The following is a 27,963-nucleotide window of genomic DNA, read 5'->3' as shown; positions in this document are numbered from 1 at the left end:
TCAGAGATTTGCTTTCCTTTTCAGTATCTCCAGGGTATTTCTGTCTGACCTCAGAAGGATCACATAGCACTTGGGAGCAAAGATGCAAGTGAGAAGCCCAGCACTGGATGTCAAGATGGAAAAGACTTCCACGGCCACCATAGCCTTGCCCTTGGTGCTCTGATATGTGGGCAGAAAGGAAATCCAGACACTGCAGAATACAAGCATGGTGAAGGTCAGCAATTTGGCTTCATTGAAAGTGTCTGGCAGATTCCTGGCCAAGAAAGCCATGGTGAAGCTCCCCAAGGCCAGCAAGGCCGTGTATCCCAGGACACAGTAGAAGGTAATGATAGAGCTCTCATTACACTGAATGACAATGAAGGTAGTCTCTGCATGCACGTCCATCTCCAGGAATGGGGGATAGATCCCAAGCCAGATGCCACAGAGACACATTTGGACTAGAGTGCAGATCAAAATGAGATAATAAGATGCTGTGGAGCCCATCCATCTCCTGAGTTTGCTCCCTGGCTTTCTGACCTTGAAGGCCAGAACCACAGTGATGGTTTTGGCCAAGATGGAGGCAATGGCCACTGTAAACACAACTGCAAATGTGGTTTGTCGCAGGAGGCAAGTGGTGATGTTAGGATGGCCAATGAAGACCAAGGAGCAGAGAAAGCAGAGGTTGAGGGAGACCAGAAGAGTATAGCTGAGACTGTGGTTATTGGCTTTGACTATTGGGGGTGTGTCTGTGCTTCACAAAGACTCCAAGGACCAGAGCAGTGAGGAGTGAGAAGCAGAGAGCAGCACAGGCCAGAGTCATTCCAAGAGGTTCTTCATAGGTCAAGAAGGTCACAGTCTTGGGGAGGCATTGATCTCTCTCCCTACTTGGGTAGTGATCTTCAGGGCACAGCAGACACTGCTCTGCATCTGTGAACAAAACAAGAAGAGAATCTCACTATATCCATTATAGATAATTGTTTTCTGTTTCCCATAAAGCAGAGTTTCAGTCATTCCACATGGAGCTCAGCCTCATGTTGTACTCCTATCAGAAGGGCAAGAATTCTCAAGGCTGAATCAGATAGACGCATATTTCAATATCTTCATATCTCCATCTGTGGATAAAATAATGTGGTGAATGTATCACTGTGTCCCTATCATATAGTTACTAAACAGAAATTTAAGCTATCTATAGTCTATTCCAGTATCAAAACACCTACCTATTAAAACCCTGAGGCATCACTTTGTAGATAATCCTGTATATTTCAGAGTGACCAAAAAGCACATTGAAAGTGATTGAATAAGTGCAATCTTATTTTAACTTAGAAAATGTTACATTGGTAAGTAAAAGTGACTTCAGGTTAATATTCCAAAGAAAAAAAATAAACAACTTCTATTACTTTGGGAGAAGGACTATTTATCCTTAGGAACCCACTTGTCTGGTTGGAAGTCTGTCCTTCAGGGCATGGGGTACAATCAAAGCAGCCTATGGGCTGGCTTTCACGGACTGTCTTCTTGAACCCAGGGCCACAGTTCAGACTGCACATTGAAGCAGGAGTCTGTGTTTCCACCATAGAAAGGGAGAAAATGTCACTGTAAGAATGACAGCTGAAATACAGATATGCTGAGATGATGATTTCAGACCTCTCCTGACATTTAGAATAAAGTATTTGCAATTCTACAGGGCAAGGAAGATCTAATTCTTCATGGAGACTTTCTTCCTGTATTTCCATCTTCCACTCCAGATCATCTTTTCCCCAATGAACCTGTGCAGATGCACCACTAGGCATAATCAAGCTACTTGATTTTTTTTAACTGTCATATCTTGCTGGCACATTTTCCCCCAAAGTACAAATATATTTCTAAACTGCACTCCATTTTTGAACAGGTAATGCTGAAATTATTAATTGACCGCATAAGAGGAAACATTTCTTTGATATCTTCCCCCCAAAGGCCTATTTTTTGTGTTTTCACAATGTATCCTGAATGTTTCAGGGAACAATGTGTTTAGAGAGTATATACTACAATGAACTAATTCAAAAGTTCACCTTGATTGAATCTATGTAAGAATGAGATCATTTGATTGACTGATCTGGAGTCTTGGGCTGACATTTGGACACTCCTCTGGGGACCGCTGTGAAGGGTGGGGTCAAATTCGTATTTGATGAATTCCAAAGACAAATGAAACTGCAGAGATACATATGTCTGACATCAGCAGAAGACAGAACCATAACATTTAAGTTAGGAATTTCTAAAAGTCATTGTCCATTCTGGGGACACAAACTCGGGACAACTTGTTTCTGCAGCTGTTGAATTCCAGATATTGGATAGTCTTTAGTACTATAGATCCCTTTGGGGGAAAACATTTTTTCCACTCTCTACCCTATTGCTATTCTTCAAACTTGACTACTTTATTTGGGATAGTTCAAGTTTCTCTTAGTATGAACACCTGAGATCATTGTGTAACTTATTGGAAAGAATTAGAAAGTAAGACTGAAAAAAAGGAAACCAGAGCTCTGTCTTATTCAGAGCAAAAAAGAAGAGTAAGTAGATGTTAGCACCCTGTCACAGTCATTTCCGGTGTCTTTGTGGAAGTTCACGGTTTCAATGACGGAACAACAGTGTGAAAGACTCTATACAGGCAAAGTGATAAAGCTCGTATCATCCACTGGCCTCTTACCTGAGAGAAATCTTCCTGCCAATCTATGTCTGCTTCATTAATGCTGAATCCCTGACCATGAGGGGTCACTTCACCCACTTTCACCAGTGTCTCAGTCTGATCAGGGAAGAATTTAAAATTCAGGATATCCTACATCTCAGCCACAGTCCTGGCTCCATCCCCACATAACTCATCACTGGCACTATATGCAGGACTGGTGCACTTCAGGACATGTTGGAGCTACAGGCAAGGACAGGAGTTTGTTACTCCTTGGAGAAACAAGGATTCATGCCCATGTTCCAAACTTGACTATCAACACAAAACAGGTTCTGAATTTGGAGCTTCCAAAAGGTGTCATTGCATCTTTTCTTCCAATTCTTCTTAAGCTCCTCTTAGAGTCCTGCACTCTTTTTCTCCTTTTTCATAGCAAACCATGGGCAATGAACAAAGCCAGAAAATAATTATGTGTTATGGATACTGAACTTCATCCTCCTTTCACCAAATTAGGAATTTCTCCCAAATATCTCTGATGTTTTGCATTCTAAGTTTTTTTCTAAAACCCATGGTCACAGAGAACTCAGTATCTTCTGTGAGTAGAATATGAACATTTATTTCCCCGTTGGATTTTGAGATGCTCAAAAACTGGGACTTTCTTTGCCTTTATTTGAGTCCCCTGAATTTAGCACATTCTCTAGTACATAGTGGGCACTTAAGAAACACGTATGGATGGACTGGTTCTTAGGGGTAATCTTGTATCTTGTACAAAAGTCTCCTTAATTTTAAAAAAGGCCAATAGAAGTTCCTGTAGCAGTTGATAAGGTAAACTTAGGAATAAAGGAAAATTTGACATTCATAGTGATGCAATTTAAAGTAAAAAAGGTTTAACAAGTAAAATGATTAAGAGTAAGTAATTTGGAAAATTCAATGATGCAAAATAAACAGAAAAGAGAAGAATTTCAAATGAAGAAATTATGAAAGAAATCATATAATGATAACAGTGATAAAAAAAATCTCATTTAAAGAGTGCAAAAGAGAAGCAAAAGTTTCAATAAAAGCTAGAAATCCTTTTGGATACACAGGATATAGATGTCATTGTTCAGCGGAAAATATTCAGTGGAGCCAAGATGGCAGGGATAAGCCAGGAAGTTGCCTGAGCTCTCTTCAGTTTCCCTCAGAAACAATGTTAAATCAAGACTCAACAGATTCTGGAGTAACAGAACCCTCAAAAAGCAGAATAAAAAAATTTTCCAGCTTAAGATACCTTAGAGGAACTTCAGGAAAGGTCTGTTTCACTTGGGTAAAAGCGGAGTGCAGCCCAGCACAGACTGTGTCTGAGTAAGCTGACTAAAGGCCCTTACCATAGTGCAGATCAGCAACTGAGGCCCCTTGGTACTGGCTCAGCAGGCCAATAGTGAGGCCTCCAGTCCCAGTGCAAAATGCCTGCTCTGGAACCCTTGCACAACAGGCCTGACAAGGCCAGGCCACCCCCAGTGTATTGAGCAAGGTGCCAGCACCTGTGGTCCTGGAGCAGAAAGCCAGTGACCAGAGCCTTGGCCCCCAGCATAAGAAGTTTGGAACAGTGCTCCATGTGCCCCAGGAGCAGAGCTCAACTTTAAAAGTCATAGAATAGGCTGAAAAATTAGTAAGAAGCAGAAAAGAGCCCTGACCATAGAAAGCTTCTGTGGTGACAGGGAAGATCAAAACACTAACTCAGAAGAGAACAGCAATGTCAAAATACCTATGTATGAATCCTCAAAGGGGGACATGAATTGGTCTCAAGATCAAAAAAGCCCTCTTGGAAGAACTCAAAAAGGATCTTAAAAACCAGCTAAGAGAGATAGAAGAAAATTTGGGAAAAGAAATGAGAGTTATGTGGAGAATTATGAAAAAAAAAGCCAACAGCTTGGAAAAGGAAGGACAAAAATTGACTGATGAAAACAATTCCTTAAAAACTAGAATTGGCCAAATGGAGGAAAAATCCACTGAAGAAAACAAGTCCTTTATAGGTAGAAATGGCAAAATGATAAAGGGGGTACAAAAGCTAACTGAAGAAAATAAAAATTAGAATTGGGCAAGTGGAAACTAATCACTCTATGAGACATTGAGAATCAGTCAAACAAAGTTGAAAGATGATTGAGAATCAGTCAAACAAAGTTGAAAGATGAAAAAAAAGACAGAGAAGTTAAGAATTATTGGACTACCAGAAAGCTGTGATCAAAAAAAGGGCCTGGACAGCATCTTTCAAGAAATTATCAAGGAAAACTTCCCCTCCTAGAACCAGAGGGTAAAAGAGTAATTGAAAGAATCTGCTAATTACCTCCTGAAAGACATCCCAAACTGAAAACTCCAAGGAATATAGTAGCTAAATTCCGCAATCATCAGGTCTAGGAGAAAATATTGCAAACAGCCAGAAAAAAACCCAACAGTTCAAATATCAGGAACCACAGTCAGAATTGCACAGGACTTAGCAGTTTCTACATTAAAGGATGAGAGGATTTGGAATATTATATTCTGGAAGACAAAGGAACTTGGATTACAACCAAGAATCAAATACCCAGAAAAACTGAGCATAGTATTTCAAGGGAAAAGACTGACATTCAATGAAAAAAATGACATCAAACTTTCCTGATGAAAAGATCAGAGCCGAACAGAAAATTCGACCTTCAAATACAGAACTCAAGAGAAGCATAAAAAGTAAACAAGAAAGAAAAAAACAAACAAACATGTTATTCAATAAGATTTAAACTGTTTTCCCTACATGGGAAGATGATATTTGTAGCTCTTGAAAACTGTATCCCTATTAGGGCAGTTAGAAGGAGCCTATATAGACAGAGAGTTTGGGTATAAGTTGACTTTAATGTAATGATATTAAAAAAAATTTAGGGGTGAAAAAAGGATTATACTAGGAGAAAAGGAAAAGGAGAAGCAGAAGAGGGTAAATTACATTACATGAAGAGATGAAAAAGCTATTATAGTAGAGGGAATTTTAGAAAAGTTAAATATGATAGACCTCTGGAGAAAATTGAATGGGGATAGAAAGGAATATACTTTTTTCTCAGTGGTACATGGCACCTACACAAAAATTGACCACGTATTAGGCTATAAAAACCTCAACATCAAATTCAGAAAGGCAGAAATATTAAATGCATCCTTTTCAGATCATGATGCAATAAAAATTCCAGGTAATAAAGGGCCATGGAAAGATAGGCTAAAATTAATCGTAAACTAAGTAATCTAATCCTAAAAATGAATGAATCAAACAAAAAATCATAGAAACAGTCAATAATTTCATCAAAGAGAATGACAATAATGAGACAACACAGCAAAACTTATGGGATGCAGTCAAAGCAGTTCTTAGGAGAAATTTCATATTTCTAAGTGCTTGCATGAATAAAATAAAGAGGAAATTAATGAATTGGATGCACAACTAAAAAAGCCAGAGAAAGAACAAATTAAACATAATCAATTAAATACCAAATTAGAAATTCTGAAACTCAAAGGGGAGATTAATAAAATTGAAATTAAAACTATTGAACTAATAACTAAGAGCTAGTTTTATGAAAAAAAAACAATAAAATAGATAACTATTTGGTTAATTTGACTTTAAAAAAGAAGAAAACCAAATTACCAGTATCAAAAATAAAAAGGGTGAATTCATCACCAACGAAGAGGAAATTGAAACAATATTTAGGAGATATTTTGCCCAACTCTTTGCCAATAAAGCTGTCAATTTAAATGAAATGGATGAATATTTACAAAAATATGAATTGTCTAGATTAACAGAAGAGGAAATAAAATCCTTAAATGACCTCGTTTTAGAAAAAGAAATTGAACTAGCTATCAATGAACTCACCTGAGAAAATCTCCGGGGCCAGATGGATTTACAAGTGAATTCTACCAAACATTTTAAGAACAAATAATTCCAGTCCTATATAAACTATTTGGAAAAACAGGCAAAGAAGGAATCCTATCAAATTCTTCTTATGACACACATATGGTGCTGATACCTAAACCAGGAAGCACCAAAATAGAGAAAGAAAATTATAGACCAATTTACCTATTGAATATTGGTGAATTTTTTTTTAAGTTGGCAAAGAGATTACAGCAATTTATCATGAGGTTAATACATTATGACCGGGTGGGATTTATAACAGAAATTCAGGATGGTTTGATATTAGGAAAATTATCAGCATAATTGACCATATCAATAATTTAAGTAACAGAATTCATATGATTATTTCAATAGATGCACAAAAAGCTTTTGATAAAATACAGCACTCATTCCTATTAAAAACACTAGAGAATACAGGAATAAATGGAGTTTTCCTTAAAACGATAAGCAGTCTCTAGCTAAAACAACCAGCACACGGGAACATGCTAGACACATTCCCAGTAATATCAGGGAGTGAAACTAGGTTGCTCATCATCACCACTATTACTCAATATTCTACTAGGAATCTTAGCTTTTACAAAAAGAGAAGAAAAAGAAATTGAAGGAAGTAGAATGGGCAATGAGGAAACAAAACTATCACTCTTTGCAGATGATATGATGGTATACTTAGAGGATCAACTGTAAAACTACTTGAAACAACTTTGGCAAAGTAGCAAGATATAAAATAAACTCACCTAAATCATCATAAATAATTTCTATGTGTAATACACAAAGCCCAGCAGCTAGATATAGAAAGAGAAATTCCATTTAAAGTAACTGTAGGCAATATAAAATATTTGGAAGTCTACCTGCTGAGACAAACCTAGGAAGTATATGAATACAATTATAAAATGCAAATAAAATCAGATCTAAATACTTGGAAAAATATCAGTTGCTCATGGGTAGACTGATAAAATGGAATAAACATGAGAATTCTACTTACAGTAATTTACTTATTCAGTGCTTTGCCAATAAAATGACCAGAAAATTATTTTATAGTTAGAAAAAATAATAAAATTCATCTGGAGGAACAAAAAGTTAAGAATATCAAGGGAATTAGTAAAAAGAAATTCAAGGGAAGGTGGTCTAACCATATCAGATCTAAAACTGTATTACAAAGCAGCAATCATCAAAACTATTTGGTACTGGCTAAGAAACAGAGCAGTGGATCAGTGGAATAGGTTAGGTATACACGATACAGTAGTAATTGACTATCATAACCTAAGAACTCACTATTTGCCAAAAACTTCTGGGAAAACTGGGAAATATTGTGGCAGAAACTAGGCATAGACCAACATCTTGCATCATATACCAAAACAGGGTTAAAATGGGTACATGAAGGGTGATATCAAAAGGAAATTGGGAGTGCAAGGAATAGTTTGCCTTCAGATCTATGGAGAAGGGAAGAATTTATGACCAAGAAGAAGACAGAAAACATTATGAAATGCAAAATGGATAATTTTGATTACACTAAATTTAAAAAAATTACACAAAGCCAATGCAACCAAGATTAAAAGGGAATCAGAAAGCTGGGAAACACTTTATAGTCTGTGTCTCTGATAAAGGCCTCATTTCTAAAATACATAGAGAACTCAGTCCAATTTATAAGAATACATTGATTAGAAAAATGCAAATTAAAACAATTCCGAGGTACCGTCTCATAACTATCTGATTGGCTAATATGACAGAAAAGGAAAATGATGGGTGTTGGAGAAGATGTGGCAAAATTGGAACACTAATGCATTCATAGTGGAGTTGTGAACTGATCCAACCATTCTGGAGAGCAGTTTGGAACTATTTCCAATGGCAACCAAATTGTGTATACCCTTTGATCCAGTGATACCACTAGTAAGTCTATATTCCAAAGAGATCATAAAAAAGGGAAAAGGACCCACATGTACAAAAATATTTGCACCATTTCTTTTTTGTGGTGGCAAAGAATTGGTAACTGAGGGGATGCCTATCAATTGGGGAATGCCTGAACAAGTCGTGGTGTATGAATGCAATGGGACACTATTGTTCTATAAGAAATGATGAGTAGGCTAATTTCAGAAAAACCTGGTAGGACTTACATGGACAGATGCTGAGTGAAATGAGCAGAACCAGGAGAACATTGTACACAGTAACAGCAACACCGTGCAATGACCAACTTTGATAGAGTTAGCTCTTCACAGAAATACAATGAGCTGGGACAATTCCAAAAGACTCATTATCTAAAATGCTATCCACATCTAGAGAAAGAACTATGCTGTCTGAGTGTAGATTGAAGCAGATTATTTTCATTCTTTTTGGCTTTTGTTTTTTTTTTTCTCTTATGTGGTTTTCTCCTTTTGCTTTGAATCTTCTTTCACAACATGACTAATGTGGAAATAAGTTTAACAAGATTATACATGTATAACCTATATCAGATTGCTAGATGTCTTGTGGGGGGGAGGAGGGCAAAAAGGAAACTCAAAATCTTACAAAAAAATGAATGTTTCAAAATATCTTTACATGCGATTAAAAAGTACTATTAACTGTTTAAAAAAGAAAATGTTCAAGAAAATTCCCCAGAGAGATTGAAAAGGTAGAATGAGAAGCATGATAAAAGAAATAACATTTCCCTTCTTCTCACTGGAAATGTAAGATTTCATCATTTCAGGGGAAAAAAGAATCTAACAGGCCAGAAATAATAATAAATCTTTATTGTTCAGTCTTTGAGTACTGTCCAAGTCTTCATGACCCCATTGCTGATAGCACACCCAGCTCTCCTATCCTCCACTATACCTCAAAGTCTGTCCAAGTTAATGTTAATATCTATCCATCTTGTCCTCTGTTGTCCCCTCTTCCTTTTCCCTTCAATCTTTTCCAACATCAGGGTTTTTTTCCAGTGAATCCCATCTTTGCATTTTAGGGCTAAGGTATTTAAGCTTCAACTTCAGGATTTGAACTTCCAGTGAAGAGTCTAAAGTAATTTTTTTAGGTATTGACTGATTTGATCTTTTTGCTGTCCAAGAATCTCTCAACAATCTTCTCCAGCACCACAGTTCAAAAGCATCGATTCTGCAGCACGACCTTTCCTTATAATCCAAATCTCACAGCCATACATTGCTACTGAGAAAAAATATATAGCTTTGACCACACAGACCTTTGTCAGCAAAGTTTAATTCTGGTCATTATCACATATACTACTGTGAATAAGAATCTCTTAGAAGAAATGGAGTAGCCCTTGTAGTAAATAAAAGGGTGAGCCAAGCGGTACTAGAGTCTCATCTCAAAAATGACAGAATGATAACTATTGGAATCCAAGGCAAACCACTCAACATCATACTAATATATGTCCAAACTTCAACCACTGATGCCAAAGAGGCCAAAGTCTATCAGTTCCATGGAGACCTGCAGCATCTTCTACAAATAACACACATACACACACACACACATACACATACAGAGATGTCACATTCATCATAGGGATAGGAAGGTTAAAGTAGAAAATCAAAAGACAATTAGAGTAACAGGCAAGTTTGGCATTGTAGTTCAAAATGAACAAGAAATACAAAATAAAGCTGGCTTATATCATACAATCCAGAACAGTAAATAAGAAAAGCAAACAAAATGTAATATGGAAAAATCAGATAAACTAAGCTTTCAGCACAAAATTTCCTATCTAGTCAAACTATGTATGTGAGTGTATTTGTGCACACCTGTGTGTGTATGTGTGTGTGTACACATATGCACATAAGTATGTAACCATTGAGAGTTCCAAAAGTTCCAGAAAATGGGGCAAAACTTCCAAAAATTTGGGCATTACCAAGCCAAGGGGTACTTAGTAAATTTCTTTATTTTTACAATTTATTTTATTATTTATTTAATATTTTAGTTCTGAACATTGATTTCCATAAGATTTTGAGTTATAAATTTTCTTCCCATTTCTACCCTCCTCCCCAATCCAAGATGGCATATATTCTGATTGCCCCGTTCCCCAGTCAGCCCTCCCTTCTGTCACCCCACTCCCCACACATCCCCTTCCCCCTTACTTCCTTGTATGGCAGGATAGATTTCTGTGCACCATTCACTATATATCTTATTTCTCAGTTGAATACAAAAACAACTTTTTCTTTTGAGCACCTGATTTTAAAACTCTGAGTTCCAAATTCTCTCCCCCCTTCCTTCCCATTCACCCTCCCTAAGAAGGCAAGCAATTCCACCCAGTCCACACATGTATCATTATGTAAAACACTTCCACAATACTCATATTGTGAAAGACTAATTATATTTCCCTCCATCCTATCCTGTCCCCCTTTATTCAATTTTCTCCCTTGACCCTGTCCCTTTTCAAAAGTGCTTGCTTTTGATTACCTCCTCCCCCTATCTGCCCTCCCTTCTATCATCCCCCTTTTTTATCCCCTTCCCCATACTCTTCTGTGGGGTAAGATACCCAATTGATTGTGTATGTTGTTTCCTCCTCAAGTCAAATCCTATGAGACCAAGATTCACTCAATCCTCCTCACTTGCCCCCTCTTCCCTTCCAACATAACTGCTGTTTCTTGCCACTTTTATGTGAGATAATTTACCCAATTCTCTCTCTCCCTTTCTCCCTCTCTCAATATATTCCTCTCTCATCCCTTAATTTAATTCTATGTTTTTAGATATCATCCCTTCATATTCACCTCACCCTGTCCCCTCTGTCTACATATATATGCATATTCCCTTCAGCTACCCTAATATTGAGAAAGGTCTCATGATTACACACATCATCTTTCCATGTAGGAATGTAAATAAAATTGTTCAACTTTAAGTCCCTTATGATTTCTCTTTCTTGTTTACCTTTCCTTGATTCTTGTGTTTGAAAGTTATGTCAGTACATCTGCCATGATGGAATAAAAGCAACGTTGAAGAGGAAAGAAGGAAGCATGGCTGGGAATATTTAGTCTGCCCTGTAGATGAATATCACAAATAAAGTCCAAGCTAATGAATAAAATGGAGCCAGGGACACAGTAAATAATCCTTCAGTCTCTTGGCTAAATAAAGAAAAGCCACTGAAATTAGCTCATTAAAAATTATTTGTCAGGCAGAGCTAGGATGGCAGAGTAGAGGAAGCAACCCAGGTGAATTCTCTCAATGTTCTCCAAACAAGCATCAAGTGAAATTCTGGAACAGCTGAACCAATAAAAGGTCAGGATGAGGCATTTTGTCAGCCCAAGACAACTTACAAGGTTGGAAAGAGTGGTCTGTGAGACCTTGTTGGGGCCTAAACCAGAGGGTACATGGTGAAAATAAAAGCAGTGGGCATTGGAGGCAGCTGCAACAGCAGCTGCAGCAGCTTCAGGAACTCAGCCCAAACACTTTCCAGGGCAAAGAGGAGCACTAGCCCCAGAGGATCTAGAGGAGCAGGGGATCTGGTCACAGTTGAAAGGTAGAGGTCTGTGTTTCTGCTCACAGTTACCGAAGAAAAGAGTTGCTTCTTGGGTAAAGACCAGATGCCAGACAAGGAGAGCAGTCATTACACTTCTCTCTAGAGAACAACACCTTAGAAGCACCAATAACATGTAGACTCCCAGAAGCCACTCTTAAAAGAACTGCATAAAAAGGCCTAACACTTCAGACAGTACCCCCCACACCCATGCCAAAACCATAGCCCAACTTTAAGTTAAGATTCAAAATGAAGAAAAAGTATGGAAAAATGAGTAAATGACAAAAAACAATCTGACCATAAAAAGCTCCTATGGTGGCAGAAAAGATCAAGACACGAACTCAAAAGAAGATAACAGTATTAAAACAGTAACAAGCAAAGCCACAAATGCAAATTTGAATTAGACACAGCCATAACAAGAATTCCTGAAGAAGATAAAGAGATAAAAGTTGTAGAGGAAAACTTGGCTAAATAAATGTGTGTGATTCAAGAAAAACAACTTAATAAAAGAGACAAAAATTTAATAAAGGAAATAATTACCTTAAAAACAGAATTAGGAACAGAACCAGGACTGTCTGACCTATCCCCAATTCCCATAAAATCCCATGAAAATAATGCCTCAAAAGAAATTCTGGTGTGACAGAACCAACAAAAAGAGGGATTGAAACATTTTTCCAGCCCAAGACAACATAGACAATCAGCAGGAAATGTCTGTTTCAGTGGATCGGGAGTAAAATGAAGTCCAGAAAGGCCATACCTTTACACACCAGCAGCTCTCCCCAAAAAATCGATACCCATGACACACTCCTAAGATTAATCTACCTTAATTATCTCTTTTTTAACCATTATTTTGTTTCTATACAATGTTTTTTTTCTTTCTAGACAATCAACAAAACAATAAATCAAGCTTTGACTTACAGAAAAAAAATCAATTCTAGAACTGTGCCAAGATTCAAAGACAAGTGTGCTATCCTATAGTTAATATTAGTAGTAGTTGTCATAGTAGTACCTGTAGTTATTGTCTTGGTGGTCATAGTAGTGGAGGTGGTGGTGGTGGTGGTAGTAGTAGTAGTAATAGTAAGTAGTAGAAGAGTAATAGAACCAGAAGTAGTAGAAAGTGATATTTGTATTATTATTATATAATGGTGCATTTTATCATGCATTTTATATTATAAATGTTATATAATTACATATTATTATACCATTAGTAATTATTTTGTAAATGATAACTATGATAAGAATAATTAGCTTTTTTCCAAATAGAAGGTCAGTGGCTTGCCTAAGATCACACAGTTATTAAGTGGGTGAGGCTAGATTGTAACTGAGTTCTTCTCAAATCTAGACCCAGCACTATGTCAATTATCAGTTGTCTGGTTCTAAAAAAGAGAAAATAAAACATCAAAACAATAAAACAGCCAGTTCCCAAAAGGTTGAAGCTTCTCCCTCTGATTTATGAGCACAGAAGGAAAGCTTTAAATGTCCCCAGAAACTATACTCAGTCGATGTGACTCTTGGTACTTGGGCTCCATTAATCTTTGCCCTGGTGTGACTGTCTTTTACCAGTCCATTCGCTAAGCTCATTCAGATCACAGACATTTTCTCATTGAGTTGTTTGAAATATGCTCTCTCCCAATCTAAACTGCTGATCGTTCAGTACCCAGATGTCTTCTTTTGTATTATAAACTATACTAGGCTGTGATCAGTCCCTATGTGCCCAGTTTCCCAAAAGTTCCACCACAGTAAGGAGTTCTTTCAAACACTAAGTACCTTATATGGGATGATACAAGTTCCATCAAAGGGTTCCTCTACATTTAAAAAGTGAATGCATCATTTAAATAAGTGGAATCATGTACACATATCAACTCTGCTGCTCAGTTATAGATGTTGATAGAAGTTAAAATTGATCAATTAGAAATTCCCACAAAGCACCTTGGCATGTGCAAGGTCATGGACCAGGACACTGTAAAGGTACTAAATTGCAACAGATTTAATGAAACTCTCTTGCCACACAGACTTTTCCCCAGGGAGATGTGTAAAAGGAAGAAGACTAACAACTTCACCAAGGTTGCCATATCAGATTTGAAATAAATGCTTATTCTTGGAGCTCATTTCATTGTTTTCCCCCAGAATTCAATGTAATCACAAATGAAAAAAATAGGGAATAAGAAGTAGTATTGAAGTCTCAGGCTATTGCTGCATACAGATAACTAACAAATGAATGTTGTGAGTACCCTGTGCTAAGACCAAGAATGGAAGAGGAATGCTACCTTCCAAGAAAGATCTCAGTTACTTCCAAGTTCTGATGTCTCTTTTGCCTCAGAGAGGAGCATTTGATGGAGAGCATGTGCCACTAAATGTACTGCATTGTAAACATTAGAACTCAGTTCCATAATGATCGTGTCGAATTTCATATTAGGTAAATCTGTCAAGGAAACATCTGGGCACCCAGAGTGTAACATTTCTAGATGACTTTTTTACTGAAAATTTGCAATTAAAGACTGACTCAAAGAAGGTCTTTAGGAAAATGTCCTCAGAGTTCACACTGGGTTTCAGGCTTCTTGGAAAATCTGTGAAACCAGAAATCTCCATCTGGGAATGAGAAAATAGAATTGTACCATGAAAATGGGTAAGTAGTTCCAAATGAGATTCAAAGGAAAAATCCCAAGCAGTGGTGGCAACCAACATCTTCCCATAAAGTACATAATCCAAAAATACAATAGCAAGTTGTTGAAGGGAATCTGTATCTCCATAGATGAAAATCACATTTGATGATGATGCAGTGATCCTAGAGGGTAATTGATAATGTTCATTAAATCCAAAATTTGGGGACAGTCTTTCCTTAAAAGCCACACACAGACCATTCCTGTCCATCTCCTCTTTCAGATCACTGAAGAAATTTTCCCCTTTCATGTTATCCGAAAGAATCAGTCCCACCCAAGTCCAGCCAAAATGGAGCATCAATTGGATGAATGTGAGGTACAGAGTGGATTCCCTGCTGCCCATGTGATAGACAAATGGATACTGGACCTTATCAGTCAGACGAAGATCATATGGGCCAGGGCTTATCTAAATGAAAAAGAAAGAAGACTGGAATGGTGATTTAAGTTCCATCAAGTAGGAATTTATCCTTCAATACATTTGTATATCAAGCAACTATCAGTGGCTTCCACAGAGCAGGGGTAATCAATAAACAACAAATGATAAATGATTATTCATTTAATTTATAGTTTTTTGTCACAAAATTACTCTATTATGGAATATAACAATGTGAATGAAATTCTAAAACTGAACCTAATCAAGAATCCTTTCTCCAATGTCTCCATAAAGAAATTACTAATTCTCTGCTTGAAATTTTCCAAAGAAAGAAAATTCAGTTCCCTTCCAAAAGGCCATTCCTCTTTTAGACAAATCTACCAATTAGAACCTTTTGTCTTAACTTTGTGACTAAGTCAGCCTCTTTGGAACATTGACTCATTGGTCCTATTTCTTTCATGTTGATTCACATAGAACATTCTTAGTGCCTCCTGCACAAAGTTCCATGTCCTCTCTAATTCATCTCACCTCTCCTTCAATGCAAATGGCAACAATTCCTTTACCAAGCCTTTCTTTGGCATGCATTCTACTCCTCTCATTATTCCAGGGAGGACAGTATTTCTCTGATGTCAAGAACTGTGCCCCAGAGCTTCTTCTAGCAGAAAAGTTCTCTAGCCCAAACCCAATCTGAGAGGAGACAGGGAGACCTCTTCACACTGAAACCAACTGCCAAGGTTGGCATTGCACATTACCCCTACCCTATTAGTAAGAACTCTAGAAGATAAGCAATAAGTCTCTTTTTCATATACTTTGAGCACCCAAATGCCTAATCTCTAAACAGAGAATAATCCATGAATATCAGAACTTCGGTCATCAGATTTGTCCTGAAGGCAAGAGAAAGTTTCATCTGCAGAGGGTATTTGTTGTATTCTTCATCTCCAATTTTCTAAGAATGAGATAAAAGAACTAGTGCTGGACTGTGAATTTAATCATATCCCCAGTAACCCAATCAGTGAGGCTATCTTGTGTCAGATTCCCAAGCTGCTGTTCTCATGAGATGAAGTCTGTGACAGACAATAGTGGAGTGATAAGTTTCACATATAAGGGGAATGCAAATGGAAGACACAGAAAAGTGGGAGATGCTCTTACCAGGAACATGACTGTGGAGTAGCAGGATGGCAACTCCTATGATCTCTTGGCAAGAGAGTAGCTACCAAAAAAGACAGAATCACTAGAGAAGAAATCAGAACCAGGACAGCAGAGATCAAAGATTTGCAAACAGGGGCGGTTGGCAAGGAACATAATTATGGAGGAGGAGTGTGCAGCTAAAGTAAGAGTCAAGGAGGTTACTGTGGGTTTAATGCAGCAGAAGGTCAATTCTCTGGGTTACAGTTCCATCAAACAAGATAGTTATCTGTGACATGACTGGTCAAGGAATATATGAGTTCCAAAGCACAGCCAACACTGAGCAATGATTGTGGTTCCTGAGAGAATAGAGAGGGAAAAAGGGGCTGGAGATGGGCCAATATGGGTTGCAAGAAAAGATTCTTTATGGTGAGTGCAAGGGGACAGACGTCATTATTTACGACTCAGTTTGACCCCCATCATGTGGCACAGTGAAATGTGACAGTGGTTCCTCAGGAACATTTGTTTTTTAAATCAGGGTGCTTAACTCAGTGAAAACCTCAATGGCATTGATATTAACATTCTGGCTATAAATAAAAGCTTAAAGATAGGAGTGAAAGGCAGGCATTATATAATAAGATGATACAGTAAAATGGAAAACACCCTTACATTGACCATTTGGAATTTTTTTCCCCTCCCAGGTTCTGATATAGGGAAGAAATGCTGAGAAACCAAAGGCATGAGGAAGAACAAATGTCTCTTCTTCACTGCCTTGCCCCTGAAACTGCCATATGCCCCTGAGCATATGGTACCTGAAGTTACTCTGATCTTCAGTGCATGCAGATCTAGAGATGGAAGTGAACAAGTTACAGCATGGTGAGATTCAAATAATTAGAAGGGTCTTTGGAGGTCTCCTGGGAATACAGTCTTTGTTCAGAGCCATAGCAGGTGATTCTAATATACTTCAAGAGCACCAGGCCAACAAACTGCTGTTCCAAATGGGCAGAAAACTGACCCATGTCTCAGAATATCAACTCCTGCAAAGAACCAGCCCAGATCAGCCAGGGAGTAACTTCATGACAAACCTCTTTGCAGAATCATTTCTATCTCTTCAGAACTTCCTTTAGAAGAATGAATAAATCACCCTCTCTGTTTCCAGAGTCCCAAGTGTTGGATTGTTAGAAGGCAGACAGTGTATGAACAGCCCTCTCTCCACAACATCACGTTACGTAAGGGCAACTGGAATATGTTTTTGTGTACCATTTGGTCATCTTGCTGCATGAGAGCATAAGAAAGGGGACCCACAAGAAGAACAACAATTTCTGGTTCAAACAACCAGATCAGTCTTAAAGCTTGTTAAAATGTCAGCATATATTTGTTAATATGCTCACTTTGTGCCTGGCACTGTGTCAAGAACTTGGGACAACTACAAGAAAAAGAAAGAGCCAATGCCCTTAGGTAGCTGATCTTATAATAAGGGGTAGACAACCCCTAAAAAGCACAGAAAAGTGAGGAGAGGAGGAGGGAAAAGGGCTTCCTTGGTCTTAGGCATAATGTGGAAATCCAGAGATTCAGAAGCACAGCTGAGAAAAAGAAGGGTGGTTGACCTGGAGACCTTTCTCAGAGTGAAGGTCTGGCAGGAACTCTCCAATGGCCAAGAGGACTCCAAGGGTTGTAGGAAGTTCCAGGATTAAAAGGGCACTTTGTGGTGAGAAGGAATCTTCTAAACGGAGGAGGAGAAAGAATATTTTTGGATACCAAAAACACTTTGGACTGGTGACTCCCTTAGATTAGCTAACCCTTTGAAGTGGGTTTCTTCTTGGTTAACAGGTCAAAGCCCTGCTAGATTAGCTCCAAGGTGTGGCTTAGCTACTACTATTGTTTTTGCTACCAACTCAACCTAATGAAGGGACCAATGATGAAACTTTCAAGCTTTCAATGCTTAAAAGTTCAAAATAATTCTTTCCTATGTCTAGATAGTTATTCACAAATCCTAAAGAAAGAAAGAAAAGCAAAGAAAAGAAGCACCATATGTTTAGGTACATGAAGAATTGAGAACTAAATACAAGATTGGCTTCCTGGTTCTCCTTTGAGAACATAAGAATTTCAAGAACCGATTTATTTTGTATGCCTGAGTTTAATGGAGGGTGAAGGGCAGTGGCCAGTGATCCTTGGTCCATCAAGCATGAGGAAGCTTTCTCTGCCTGCTACCATTTCAACCTGCGAAACTTTGGAAGATTGTTTGGGCCTTGATGATTCAGAACTTCCTAGGAAGTGATACATACAAAGGACCAATATTTCCCTCTCTCAGCCCTTTCTGGAATTTTGACTAGACCTCTACTGTATACAAAGTAGCTGTATTCTTTTATCCTTTCATCTGTAAACCTTGTGGACCTAAACAGGGAACCTCCCACTAAAGAGCCTTCTGATCCTAGAAGGTAAGCTTGCCTCTATCACCACTTCCACTGGTTGGTCAGTTCCTCCTAGAACCACTTACACCTGGCTTTCCAGAATTCTTCTCTACCATTCCCCTCACAAATATCTACATCTTATGGAAAATCTCTGTATTTAAACCTCTTTTGATGTGTTATCCCCCCCCATACTAGTATATAAGGTGTTTGAAAAAAACTGTAGTTATAATAAACATTTCTGTGTGCCCAGCATGTATCACTGTGCTGTTATTTGTTTATTCATTCACGAAGAGGATCATGACATCAAGGAGGTGATGCCATGACTGGCAAGTGAATTGAATTTAAGTTAGGGAAAGCTGTGCAAAGTAACCAGCCTCACTTTCTCCTTTGAAGCTATCTGGGTCCCATGGGGAGATTTAGATCAGGAGCACTGGTGATGGCCCTGGATGCAGTGGGAAACCTTGGCCTTTTTAAGCTTAGGTCCTTAAAAGGTCTCAGTTTGAGTGGGGCAATGCCCATTCAGTGATTAAGAATTGGTAAGAAATGAGGCAGAGAATGGCCTCTTAGTCCAAAAAAAAATAGATCTGGGAGGGGAAGACCTTCAGGGTTTCTGGCTAAAACAGAAACACTTGCTGTTTACATTCACTTGATAGAAATGTGTTCCTTAGAAATAACTTGAATTGAGTGTATAAACCATTTCCGCTCAAAGGGTTTCATCATATATTTGACAAGTCAGGCACAGATGTAGGAAGGAAGCAAATTTTCAGCCCAAATTGGAAGATCAATCTAAACAGAGAATTGAATGATGCTTGTTAGCCCAGACTGCTAAAGGAAAAGACTAAAGGTTCATCCTTTAGGGAAAATACAACAAATCAGTCTCAGAATGAGAAGGAATAGAGCCAGTTCCCTGGGAATTTTTTGAGGTGAGGAAAGAGGAAATATTTCTTTCTTTTAAAGTCTTCTGAGTTCTATACAAATATAAATGATGAATTAAGAGTATAGTGACCATTAGTTGGGCAGATTTTTACTTGGTTCAAAACTATCTGAGTTAAACAATAAGGAATAATACCCCCTCATCCAGAAGACAGACTGAGTTCCCTGGAGGAAAGGACTGTTTCCCCCCTTTTTGTATCTCCTGTTGTCAGAACAGTGTCTAGAACTTCTTGATAACTCTTTCTTGACTCACTGGTGCTGCACCAGAACAGATTATGAAGGATTTGCTGTTTTAAATACAAGAACATATCGGATGAAAATGAATGACTGTATTGGGATCCCTTACTTGTGGAACTTAATAAAGTTTGAGAATGGTGGCCATGACCATGGACAGTGTAGATGACATCCCTCCAATGACAGCCACTGAATTGTGCTGTCACAGCTATAGTTAGGGATAGTTGGACCCCTCCCTGACAGCCACAAGAAGGAGCTCTCCACAGCCAGTTTGTCATTATGGAAGTTATTGAGCAACTGGTAACCCAACATTATGTTTGGCAGCAAATGGGGATTCTTGTTGATCTCATCTACAGCAAATTGGAAAGCGAGGATATGTTGGTAATGTTTGAGCAACATCCTAAAGTTGGAGGAAAAATATAAAGAACCAGGTAAAGTCTATATGTGCAGAAAGAACAAGGTGTCGTAGTGGATGGAGTACTGGACATGGAGTCAGGAACTCCTGTCTTAAATCTTGCCCCTAATATTCACTAACAGTGTGGCCCTGGGCCAGTCATTGTATCGCCACGAGTGTTAATGTCCACATCTGTAAAATGAGAGACTTAGACTAAACATCCTCTAAGATTCTTTCAAGAACACACACACACACACACATACAACATACACACACACAAGCACATACACAGAAATGATGATGTGCTTCACACATTGGAATATGTCTAGTCTTGAAACAGAACTGAACAAACCAAGCCATCTGATTTTCTATCTTATACACATACAGAAAGAGGATCTTCTAGTTCTAAACTTTCAATTTGGAGATATTTTTAATGGCTCCCTTAACCATGCAAAATATATTAGCTAGGAATAGACAAATATATTGATAACATAGATTCTATATATGTTATAATGATTTTTAAGATTATACCTTCAGGTGAAAATGAAATACATGTATTTCAAATGTAGGATTTTCAGGAAAATATAATGGGTAACATTGAAAGATTCAAGGAGAAGTATTTATCTCATTCTTGCTGAAATAACTACCTTAGCTAAAGCAGGAAGATTCTCAAAATTCAGGATTTCAGGACATATTTATTGGCTCCACAATTCATCCTCCTGACTTATTCAGGTCAGAAAGCAATGTTATTCTCTTAGAAGCTGGATAACTGAGCACCATGGAATCAATCTATCAATATTTAACAAGCACCTACTATGTGCCAGGTATTGTGCTAAGGAATGTGGAAACAAAAAGCAACAAGAAAAAGTCCTGTCCTTAAGGAGATCACATCTTAATGGGAAAGAAAGCATGTAAATAGAAACAGAGAAAGATAGAGAGAAAGACAGAGACACACAGAAAGAGACATACACAGAGAAAGGGACAGACAGGGAGGGAGGGAGCTATATATTTAAGAGACATTGCCAAGCTGAGATTGACAGGCTTTGGCAATGTGGGATATGTGGGAAGAAGGATAGAGAAGAATTTAGGATCACTCCAAGTCTGGGAGCCAGAGGGCATGTGAGGATGGTTTTGCCCAGGACAGTAACAGAGAAAATAGGAGAGGGGGGAGTTTAGGGACAAAAGGGAACGGTTTCCGCTTTGGATATATTGAACTTAAATTGTCCATTGGACATTGTCTAAAAGACACTTGGTGATACGAGATGTGAGGTCAGCAGACAGTTTGGGCCAGATAGGTAAGTCTGAGAATCGGCAGCATAGAGATGCTATATAAATCATGGGAGCTGATAAGATAACCAAGTGAAGTAGTAGAGTGGGTTAGAGATGGATGCCTGTGGGACACTTACAGTTACATAGTGTGATCTGAAGAGGATGCAGCAAAGGAGAAAGAGAAGGAACAGCAAGAAAACGGGGAGGAGAATTGGGAAAACTGAGCCCCTAAAGCCTAGAGAGAAGAGAGCACCAGGGAGGAGAGAGTGATCAATGGTGTGAAAGGCTACACAGAAGTCAATGACAATGAGGAAGAGAAGTTAAATGAATGGTATCAGGCTCACAATGCAGTAAACTGAAAGACAGAACCTGGAGCTCCCAATAAGTAGAAAATGAAATGATTAAGAAGTGATTTCAATCAGCTTACAAGCATTTATGAGGACCCTACTAGAGATCAGGCATTTACAAGCTAGGGGGGCATAGAGACATAAGTGTAAAAACAAACAAACAAACCAAAAAACCCCCAAAACCTTGTCCTCAGAGGTTACATCACAGCCAGCAGAGAAAACACATCCACATGGAAGCAATACATTAAACTACAGACAACAGTGACAGATATGATGTGAAGGAAGTCACTAACATCTCAGGGGAGCAGAAAAGACTTTGTGTCAAGAAAGTTGAAATTTTAATGAAACTAGGAATTCTGAGACATGGAAGTGAATATAGAGAAAAGGGAAGGAGCAGATCAAATGAATGGCTTCTGCATTATCGGAATATTTTAAGGCAATGTTCTCAGCTGAGAATGTGGAGAATGAGGTGATAACTGGGAGTTTGCAAATACAAGGGAAGGTTCTGTAGAATGAGTAATCACTTGGGAAGTAGTACCCAGAGAGCCTCCCAGTAATGTCTTGTGCTGAGGGACCATCACTTTCTTTGTAATAGAAAATTCTCTTCTTTAAATCACCTAGTAGAGTTGGAGCTAAGATGGTGTAGAGAAGCCCAGAAGGTGCCTGGGCTGTCCCCAGTTTCCCTCAGAACCAACATTAAATCAAGTCTCCAAATGGATTCTGTAGTGACAGAACCTACAAAAAGATGGAGTGAGACAATTTTCCCACTCAGGAAAACTTGGAAGGACTTCAGGAAAGGTCTGTCTCCATTGGGTTTGGGGAGTGGCAGGGAGCGTAGTCTCTGGCCAAGCCAGTGGAAAGCACTGAGCTGCCCCGCAGATCAGCATCCAAGGGCTCTCAGTCCTGCCTCAGCAGACCAGCTGTGAAGCCCCAGCCCCAGAGCAGAAGACAAATTGAAAGGCCGGCACCCTGGCACAACTGACATGAATAAACTGGGCTACCCCCATTGCAAGAGGTAAGCCACAAGCACCTGAGGCCCCTGCATGGAAATCCAGTGATTTGGCCCTTTATCCATAGCATAAGAAGCTTGGCATAGCTCCCTCTGTGTCCCAGGAGCAGAGATCAAATTAAAAAGTCATGAAATAGGCTGAAAATTAGTAAGAAACAGAAAAGAGTCTTCAATGTAGAAAACTTCTATGGTGACAGGGAAGATCAAAACACAAACTCAGAAGAGGACAACTATGTCACGGCTACATGTAAAGCCTCAAAGGGGAATATGAACTGGTTGCAAGCCCAAAAAGTCCCCTTGGGAGAGCTCAAGAAGGATTTAAAAATCAAATAAGAGAGGTGGAAGAAAAATTGGGAAAAGGATTAAGAGTTATGCGGGACAATTATGTAAAAAAGAGTCAACAGCTTGGAAAATGAAGCACAGAAATTGACTGTGCATACCCTTTGATCCAGCAATACCACTTCTAGGTCTGTATCCCAAAGAGATCATAAAACAGGGAAAGGACCCACATGTATAAAAATATTTATAGCAGCTCTTATTGTGGTGACAAAAATTGGAAATTGAGGGGATGCCCATCAACTGGGGAATGGCTGAACAAAATGTGGCATATGAATGTAACGGAATGCCGTTGTTCCACAAGAAATGATGAGCAGGAATACGTCAGAAAAACCTGGAATGACTTACCTGAACTGATACTGAGTGAAGTGAGCAGAACCAGGAGAATTGTATACAGCAACAGCAATATCCTGTGATTGTTAAGTGTGATAGACTTAGCTCTACTTTACAATATAATGATCTGAGACAATTCCAACAGGCTCATGATAGAAAATGTTATCCACATCTAGAGAAATAACTGTGGAGTCTGAACGCAGATCGAAGCACTCTATTTTCAATATGTTTTTTCTTTTTTCTTTCTCATGCTTTTGCCCTTTTGTTCTGATTCTTCATTCACAACATGACTAATGTGGAATGATGTTTAATGTGACTGTACATGTATAACCTATATAAGATTGCATGCTTGGGGAGGGCAGAAGGAAAGAAAGGAGAGAGGGAGAAAAATTTGGAACTCAAAAATCTTACAAAAATGAATGTTGAAAACTATCTTTACATGTACTTTAAAAAATAAAGCAATATTAAGTTAAAATTAATCACTTCATAGTTCACTAGAACCCTCAAACAGTTCTTCTGCTAGTAACCACACGTCAATCTGGGTGTTCTTAAATTGTTGATTTTGAAGGCAGAATGAAGAGTGCATTTATAACTATTCTCTCCTTTCTTGATTCAGTGCCACTCTTGAGCCCTCCAAGATTGTGTTGTATCCTGAGTTTCTCATGCCATGTTTTATAATCCCTCCTAAACCTGTGTCATTTGCAGATTTGGTAAATTGCTCTCTTGTCTTTCTCCAAATCTTTAGCAAAGATGATGCTTGAGTCATTACTGAACTTCTTCCCAGTGTATACAGAAAATTCATCACTACCAAAATTTTTTGACTTTTCAAAAGGAAAATCCTAACGGTTAACACTTTCAAGATATACTTTACTCATGGGATTGCTGCCATATGTTATCCATTTGCAGAGTATAGGTATGATCACAAGAAAGACAAGACAAAGAAATTCTAGCATAAAAGAAGAAATTAACCATGGATATTTAATTAGAGGGAGGACTGAGTAGGAGAACTTTGAGGGAGAACATGAGGGGCTGAAACATCCTGCCAGGCAAAATGGAAAGGAACGAAAGGAGAGTAAGGGAAGTAGTTGTCAGAGACTTCCCATGCCCAGGTCTTAGCAAAACTCCAGCTACTGGGTACATAAGAGACACAGAAGGAACTAGAAACAGTGTGCATTTCACACACCTCAATTTGGAGATATCCTAGAAGGGAGCCCAGTGCCATGATCATTGACCTCATATATTAGGAAGGCAGAATTTATGATTTCAAAGAGAATCTCATATGTGCCTAAAAGGTCCGGAACCGCAGGATATAAGGAATTCTCTAGGCAGAAGGCAGGAGAACTAAAGCATGTATTTACACTCCACAGTAACAAGCCCACAAACCAGCATCCCCATTTTGATATTTTCATCAAAAGCTTCCAGGCCCAATAAGTCCGCCTCACAAGGGTAACCAGGAGGCCACAGAGAAGCAAGATGGTATAAGGCAAAATCGTATACATGCTTCCCCTCTACGGTAAGAAGATTACCCACTGGCCTCCAGTCAGCTCTGCTACCGGCAGCTCAGCTTCGGCTGTAGGCGTCTCTGGCTCCAACCGGAAAAGGAAGAGAGGATCTTCAAGCTGTCCTCTCCCCTCTTATAGAGTTTTTGACATCATCAAGCGCCACCTGAATGACCAGGGCGGATTGGTTCTTGACTTGGCCCCTCCCCCTAGCGTAGACCAGGTTAACACACCTCCCCTCAGCCAGCCCCATGCCTCATCACACAGGCAGTTCTCTGATTCCTGGCATGGTCGCTGGGCTTCCTGCCCCGGAAGAGCAAGCCCCAGTGTCCAGGGAAGCTCAATGAGGTAAGCTGAGTCATTCAAAGAAAACAAAGTCCATTCTGGTTACACCTCATGGTAATGACATCCCAAGGACAAGCCTAAACCAGGTCCTATCACTATGTCCCCTCCTAAAATATTAAAAAAAATCATAGGGAGAAGAAATAGTAGGAAAGGAAAGCAAGCAGAACAAAAGGATTGGAGAGAATGAGGATTGAAAGAATTATATTGAATCCCAGGCTCTAAACCTTCAAAAGGAGCAGTCTTATTACTCAGAGGAGGAATTATTTGCACAAATGACCATCTCAAATATAGGCAACATTACAATGATAGTAAATTAAGCAATTCTTGATGCCAAGCTCATTTTTCATTTGTTAATCACTAGGTCATGGCCTTCGAGCGGCGTTCTGCTTGTATATTTGAGGCAAATTGCCCTATGGTTTATAAAAGGATTGACAACTCAATGCAATCAATGAACCTTGTCAATGGTGTGATAGACATGGCACTTGTGGTCATTGTAAACTTCATATCATTTCGTGTTTTAGATATATATTAATGTCATAATGATAGAACTTCAGTATGGAATTGCTTAGATCTAGGGACTCTAAAGCCCATCAGAGTTTATAAGCGACAATAGGCATTGTGCCTTTTCCCCTGGTAATTCTCCCCATCAGGCAGATGAGGCTTGATGCTTTGGATTGGATGAAACTCTGGACTGACTGGAGAATTCTAAATTCCTTATCTTTTCTTGTGCCTGAGATAGTTAACTTTAGATCTTTTCCTTAGTTTGTTCTATAAAGATGCAGAAACTCCCCCTACCCAAACCTCACCCAACTCTAGCAGTAAGTGCCCTGGAGAATTTCCTCACATATGGGTCCAGTAGGGATAGTTTGCTCCCATATTTGGTACCAATAACCGCTTGTCAGCCAGCCCATTCTTAGGCTGTATAGTTTTGTCACCTGAATCTCAACTTTGAGTGTATTTCCTTCCTGATGTGTCTCTCTCATCCTTGTAATGGGTCAGTTTTTTCATCTGTTGAGTGAATCCCTGACTGTTTAAAATGTAGATATGTATGGATAGTCCCTATTTCTCTGCTTGCTGCACTACACATTAGTAAAATATTTAATTTATCAGCCTCCTGAGTAGCAGGCTTCTAGAAATTGTGAAACCCAGGTCTTTGCTTTAAACAGTGCTGTGAGGCTAACTAAAATGCAACTGGAGCAACAAACCAGTCAGTCAGAAATATGGATGGCCATTTCAGCAATCAGAAAAAATAAAAACAACCACTTACTGTGTGTGTGCAGCAGTCCAGCAGGGAGGATGTTGGGAAAGAAACTTGTTGTGTAGTAGCTCTTCCTTCTGATACAAGGAGAAGAAGCCCCCTATGACTAGGTCCCCTTGTTTTCTATAGGTGGGACAAGGACTCTTCTCCATGTGGTACTGAAAATGAGAAACCTGAAGAAGTAGGATCACAAATAACCTAGTGAACAAGAACCCAAGTTTCCTCAGGCTCATGGCCAATATCCCAAATCTCTGAAGAGCCAGGGAGAAGGGCGCTTGAGGTTGACTGGGGGTCCTTATTCCTACAACCATAGGCACCTTCTCTGTTGCTAAAGACTTTTCTTTCCTAACATATGCTCAGAGTTTGAACAGCCCCTCTCACTTGGAAGAACAAAATGTGAGACATGCAGCAGGCCTCTGTTTAGGACAAAGGCAAAAGCTAGAAAGAGCAGGGCATATTTATGGGACATTTTTGCCTCCTGGATATTATTCTCTTTGTTCCCTGTGGATGGATTAGGAAGGGAAGGTCATCTTCATGTCTCTTGGGTTCAAGTCAAACAAATACATTGACCAGAGTCTGAGACTGAGGGTCTCTTGGGCCCATCCTGCTCAGAAGCTCTGCACCTGCAGCCTTCATCTTGGAAACTTCAAAAACTTAAGCATAAAAAAAAGATGTTTGGGAATCTCCTTCCCAGCCTTCAGTCCCTGGAGCCATCACAGCTTCCATGGGTTCTGAGATGCCCACAGGACCCTCTGATCTCTCTCAAGGTAGGTTTCTTGGGCTTTCCAGAGCTCTACTTCCATTCTCCCCAAGCTAGATCTCTGCAGTGGCTCAAAATTACCAGACATTACTTACAAGGAAGCAAAGATGGACAATTCTCAACACAAGGTGTATTATATTTGTTGTTATGTATTTTGAATCCTCTCTTATGTTCTGCTTTGCACAGGACATTCTATTTTTCCCCTTTCTTACTTTGTATTTAAATTCCAATATTTAAGTTTGTGATGTGTTTTTGTTTATTTTCTCTATTCTGTATTTGTTTTCTCCTGTTTGAGTCAAATATAAAATAAAAACAAATTACCAGACATTGTATCAGTCAAAGGAAAGTGTGACATTACAAGGGCAGAAATTGTGAATGACAGTGATGAGGCCCAGGCCCACAAGTTCCGAGAATGAGATGAATTTAACATTTGTCTTACCTTGATTACATTTTCACAGTGCTTTGGCCTTTGAAAGTACATGCTAAACCATTGACAAAGGAATGAATAATCATAAGAACGATAGGACTCTCAATAATGTTTTCAGGTTGATAAATCACATTTCTCACAAGGCTGCCTGTTACCTCATTAGTGGAAACATTAGACCAGTAGGGCACTTACCTCCCACAGGCAATTGAGAAGGTGAAAGTATGTCATGCCTGAAATGAATGAAAAGCCAGAGAGACAGAGTTTCTGAGTAATTAATAACCAACTTATTAAT

At 38.9% G+C, this 27,963-nt stretch overlaps 1 pseudogene; it reads right to left on the bottom strand.

The window, feature by feature from the left end:
* On the bottom strand, positions 1 to 26,717 carry LOC118855195 (annotated as a pseudogene).
* Between the last annotated feature and the right edge of the window lie 1,246 nt (positions 26,718 to 27,963).

This window comes from Trichosurus vulpecula, chromosome 6, assembly GCF_011100635.1.
Source record: "Trichosurus vulpecula isolate mTriVul1 chromosome 6, mTriVul1.pri, whole genome shotgun sequence".
NCBI lineage: Eukaryota > Metazoa > Chordata > Mammalia > Diprotodontia > Phalangeridae > Trichosurus > Trichosurus vulpecula.
Note: the sequence above shows the minus strand (reverse complement) of the source record. Positions and strands in the feature narration are given on the sequence as shown.